Source organism: Lolium rigidum, chromosome 6 (genome assembly GCF_022539505.1).
Source record: "Lolium rigidum isolate FL_2022 chromosome 6, APGP_CSIRO_Lrig_0.1, whole genome shotgun sequence".
Classification (NCBI taxonomy): Eukaryota; Viridiplantae; Streptophyta; class Magnoliopsida; order Poales; family Poaceae; genus Lolium; species Lolium rigidum.
The window spans coordinates 206,387,759-206,393,544 of record NC_061513.1 but is presented as its reverse complement, the minus strand read 5'-3'; the positions used below and the strand labels follow the sequence as shown (position 1 = coordinate 206,393,544).

Here is a 5,786-nt window from a genome sequence, read left to right as displayed (position 1 = left end):
ATAGTCGACTCCACAGCAGGATGTGACCGTCTCTCTTTTCTCGATGCATACTCCGGGTACAACCAGATCAAGCTCAAGAAGGAAGATCAAGAGTTAACCGCGTTCATCACCCCGCACGGCGTTTTCTCGCTACAACGTCATGACTTTCGGGTTAAAAAACGCAGGGCAACCTATCGGCGGTGCATGCAAGCTTGTCTTGGAGAACAGATTGGAAGGAATATCGAAGTTTACATTGACGATATCGTGGTAAAGACAAAGCACGCCGCCACTCTCATTGACGATTTGCGGGAAACCTTTGACAACCTCGACAAGTATAAAATCAAGCTGAACCCGAAGAAATGTTTCTTCGGGGTGCCATGAGGGCAAGTAATCGGGTACTTCATTTCAGCCAGAGGAATAGAGGCCAATCCCTTGAAGATCAAAGCTATTCTCGACATGGAGCCGCCAAAGAATTTGCACCAAGTGCAGCAATTGGCAGGACGACGGTTCGCACTCAGCAGATTGATGTCTACGAGTGCTTCTATTCTTGTAGACAGCGTTGGGCCTCCAAGAGCAGAGGTTTGTAGAACAGCAGCAAGTTTCCCTTAAGTGGATCACCCAAGGTTTATCAAACTCAGGGAGGAAGAGGTCAAAGATATCCCTCTCAAGCAACCCTGCAATCACGATACAAGAAGTCTCTTGTGTCCCCAACACACCTAATACACTTGTCAGATGTATAGGTGCACTAGTTCGGCGAAGAGATAGTGAGATGCAAATGATATGGATGAATATGAGTGGCAATAGCAATTTGAATAAATTATGGCAGCGAGTAAACATGCAACAGAACAGTAAGTAAACGGAGATTCGATGTTTGGAAACAAGGCCTAGGGATCATACTTTCACTAGTGGACATTCTCAACATTGATCACATAATAAAACCACTCTACACTCTCTTGTTGGATGATGAACACCACTAATTGTGTAGGGCTACAAGAGCACCTCAATGCCGGAGTTAACAAGCTCCACAACATTCGATGTTCATATTTAAATAACCTTAGAGTGCATGATAGATCATTGCAATTACACCAAGTACTAACATAGCATGCACAATGTCACCATCACACTATGAAGGAGGAATAGATCACATCAATACTATCATAGCAATAATTAACTTCATAATCTACAAGAGATTACAATCATAACCTACGCCAAGTACTACACGATGCACACACCTGTCACCATTACACCGTGGAGGAGGAATAGAGTACTTTAATAACATCACTAGAGTAACACATAGATGAATAGTGATACAAAACTCATATGAATCTCAATCATGTAAGGCAGCTCATGAGATCATTGTATTGAAGTACATAGGAGAGAGATTAACCACATAGCTACCGGTACAGCCCTTAGCCTCGATGGAGAACTACTCCCTCCTCATGGGAGACAAGCAGCGTTGATGAAGATGGCGGTGGTGTTGATGGAGGAGCCTTCCGGGGGCACTTCCCCGTCCCGGCGGCGTGCCGGAACAGAGACTCCCTGTCCCCCGGATCTTGGCTTCGCGATGGCGGCGGCTCGGAAGGTTTCTCGTACCGTGGCTTTTCCGTATCGAAGTTTTAGGTCGAGGAGGCTTAAATAGGCGAAGAGGCGGAGTCGGAGGGCTGACGGGGCAGCCACACAGTAGGGGGGCGCCCCCCCTGGGCCGCGCCGCCCTATCATCTGGTGGCCCTGTGGCCCACCTCTGGTCCTTCCCGGGTGTTCTGGAAGCTTCGTGGATTTCTAAGATGCTGGGCGTTGATTTCATCCGATTCCGAGAATATTTCGTTACTAGGATTTCGAAACCAAAAACAGCGAAAACAAGAATCGGCCCTTCGGCATCTCGTCAATAGGTTAGTCCAGAAAACGCATAAATATGACATATAATGTGTATAAAACATGTGAGTATCATCATAAAAGTAGCATGGAACATAAGAAATTATAGATACGTTTGGGACGTATCAAGCATCCCCAAGCTTAGTTCCTACTCGCCCTCGAGTAGGTAAATGATAACAAAGATAATTTCTGAAGTGACATGCTATCATAATCTTGATCATTATACACTATATAAAGTTCAAACAATTTAGGCGCTCCAAATTGATTTGAGCACTGTTTATGTGCTATTTATCCTTTCCCTCATTCAATGGTTTTGTGACACGTCATTACATTTTGAAGCCAATACATTGATTTACTCCATCAGTTGTTTTTAACTTCTTTCTTTTTTGACCGGAGGGTAACCGGTTACAGGTTCTCAAGTTGCCATGTGTTTTGCTATCTCTCCAGGAAGCCGGTTCTCTTTCTTATTCCCATTGCACATTGCCTTCAGTCAAAAAACGGTAGTCAAAGCGGCGACGGACCCCATCCTAGATCAATCTAGATTGAATAGTTGTGTACGTTCTCCCTCCCTGCCTCCTCCCCACGATCTCCTCCATGAAATTCCTCCTTGCCTCCTTGGTCGATCTCCACCTTCACTGGCTTCCCTCTGGTAGCTCCTCCCTGGCCGAGATTTCTTGAGAGCAGGCCGAAGACAAAGCCATGCGGAGAAGGTGGAGGAGACCGACTCCGTGCCATGCCGGCGACAACGACGGCGGAAATAGCACCGACGGGACCAGAACTCGGGGAGGAGCTGCATCGCGCCGAGTTCCCGAATCCGGCCATGGCATGGCGGCGGAGAGCGCCGATCTGGCCGCCGCGTGACCTCGGGAGGGAGTTGGGGTGGCGGCGGCGCTGTCGGCTTTGAGGCGGGCGGCGAGCAGGGAGCATCGATGGTGGTTCGTTTCTTTCCCTTCCACTATCGGCGTTGAGGCGGGACGGTAAGCTGCGTAAGCAGGGATCGGCAAGGGCGGTTCTTTCTTTCCCTTCCACTAACTTCTGTGCAGTTTTCCTATGGATTTAGGACCTCTGGCCGCTTTAATGGTTCGGCTGCGTCGCAATTGGTGGTGTTGCCTGGTCGTCATTGTACTGCTAGCTGTATGTTCCTCTCTTCGATCTTTGCTGCTTGCGTTGGTTTCTTTGCTCTTTTTTTGTCTTACTGAAGATTACCTATCTGGATGTAGCCTGTTAAACTTTATCGCGGTTCATACGAGTGATCGACGTGTTGGTGGGTGCCGCCGACCTCTGGGATGCACTCTTGAAGGCGTTAATGATTTCACCCATCCTGCCCATTGGACGCATCCTCAGCCCTCTTTGTCTTAGGTCATAGTAGTATTTACTTCTTTTCTTCCTCTGCCGTTAATGCAATTGCTGTCACTCTATCTCAGGTAATACCGTAATGTGCATGCCACCGTGAATCGATCTCCTGTGTTTTGCCTCACAGGGATCTCTTTACTCTCTGTACTGAAGACACGAAATTGCACACAGGTCAAAAGAACAATGCATATGGAATTGTTGAAATTTTATCACGCCCGATTCAATATTGGAAAACCATTTGCATGCGTCTAGCAGTACAGAAATCAGGATACATGGATGAATCTACATGAACTGGTTTTCATTGCTATAGACCGTGACGTATCCCACTTAACACACAACTCACTACTTAACACTTGATTTTGTTTATCCTTACACCGTTACATGGATGTGGAGTTAGCCCAGTTTAATGGCTGTTTTATTCATGAGATTTCAAGTTCTGGAAAACATAATATATGCTCTGCTTTTCCAGGTTCATTATTGTCCAGCTTCTTTGATAGCCTGTCTTTCGTACGATCATTATAATGCACATTTACAAGTATCTAATTGTGTTCCCATATCCTAAACATTCTGAACCAAGCTACTCTTATTTGTTTCACGCTTTAAACAATATGAAAAAAAATCTTCAATGTTATTATGATAAAATGCCAATGAGGTACAGCTGCGCACAGGAAAAAGCCGATAGTGGCGTCCCATGTCGTCCCCTGCTGGCAACCTGGGAACGAACCTTAGCCGTCGGGCAACCGCTCCACCTCCACCCTTTCAGCCTTGCCGCTTCCTGGCAAATCCCGTGGGGTGTTGGTGGGCTCTTCCTTTTCCACTCACGAGGTGTGCTGGGGTGTTGCGTCTTTGTTGCTATTTGTCTTTATATTATGCTCTTCTAAAATGATTATGGTGAATCATCTTTATATTATGCACTGAAGCTTCTTACTATAAGAAAAATACTTTTAACATTTACACCTTTGATATTGTAGTCTTGCCTGCCATGTTAATTGCAGTGCTTAATCTTTTTTGCTTGCGGATGCTCATTAGGCGGAGGGGCTAAGCAAGAAGTTGCATTGGTAATGTTTTCCTCTTCCTTCTACTTTGTTCAGTTCAGCAACACCTTTTATGGTTGTTTAATAATATGCCATGCTGGTGTTGGTAGACATATGTAACTAGACTGCAGTTGATATATATCTCTTGACATCAAATGCAGTTTCCTAAACACCTCCCCTCCCTGCCACTTTATATACATGATGATGTAAAACCATTCGAATGCCATTCAATTACATAGCAGATTTCCCATTCTTGGACATCCTTCGGGAAGGAGAGACTTACCTGAAAAGGAAAACCATAATAAACATGGAAAATAAAACAAGAACAAACTATTAGAGGCCTGTTGCATGTTGGTGTCATGGCCACTCTGATTATATATCAATTATTTGCCATCTTGAGTGCTCCTTCTTTATATTTAACCTTTATAAATTCTTGCACCTTCATCTATATAACAACCTATTTATATTTTATTTTAATCATACATAGCTAGCTTACACCATTTCATGACTGCAACCTATTGAGCACTATACTGGCAAATTTAAAAAGCATATATAGGCATTCGAGAAAATGAAATGCCAACTAGATCTTGGCAATAAAATCACTGCTTACAAGTGTACTGCCCTGTGTGTTGCTGATGAAGCTATACCAGCCATGGTGCGGATCAAAGTGTTACCGTTGTATCTTACAGATTTGGCAAAATATCCCAGATGGCAAGTACATGTGTCTATCTAGGTACTGCTATGGAAGCTTCTGTATTGCGTTTGGTGTAACAATTTTCATTGGGATGTACATACTAAGACCTGATTAATTCAAATCAATTGCAGGGGCAAGACCATATAACTGTAGTATTAAGTGAGTATTTTACTCAGTACTGATGTGGTGAGCTTTTATACAGTATATAGTACCTTGATTCCTACTGGTTTACACAAAATGAGTACTGATTGTTTAAAACTAACTGCAATACCAAGATGATGTTTAGGTAGCTAAATTTAGGTGTGTGCAAATGGTGTTCAAGCTACCTACAAGAGCTGATGCATTTCCAGAGAAGACAATCTAGATAATAGTGTTAGCAATAGTGGAGATAAGAACAACTAGATAATTCATGCCCTGTGTAATGCAGATCCATCCAGTATGTAATCCAGTAGGTATGTGCAACGGCACCATTCAATCCAGCAGGAATATCTAACTCCTGTCAAAATGTGTACCTGCTTCGTCCCGCTCCGTCCAATGTATCCACGTGGTTTTGCTAAACATTATCAACCATGTAAACCAATGTAAATAACTGCTAGCACTGTCAACTGATGTGAATCCTAGATATGGAGTAACTTTCCTAGATATGGAGTAACTTTCCTACTGTGGTCACTTATTTCATCTCCCTTATCTACATTTTTCAGTATGTATTGATGTTCAACGAAATCCACCACACTTAAAAGCCGCTACTCTGGGTACTAAAAGCGGGCGCGGCGTGCCGTCGCGCCAAGGCTTCCTAGTACTATTGTAAAGCATATGAGATGAATGCAGCGATTCGAAGCAATGATGAAGATAAT

General features: G+C 44.0%; 1 long non-coding RNA gene across 2 annotated transcripts; it reads left to right on the top strand.

Annotated features, from left to right (window-relative positions):
- The first annotated feature begins 2,911 nt into the window (after positions 1–2,911).
- LOC124667639 lies at positions 2,912–5,539 on the top strand. 2 transcript variants are annotated; one of them, XR_006991353.1, is made up of 4 exons: positions 2,912–2,985; positions 3,072–4,029; positions 4,200–4,971; positions 5,064–5,539. It is a non-coding gene; the product is annotated as an uncharacterized LOC124667639 (long non-coding RNA). The 2 variants fall into 2 exon arrangements; XR_006991352.1 differs by having other exon boundaries at positions 3,072–4,971.
- The last annotated feature ends 247 nt before the right edge of the window (positions 5,540–5,786 follow it).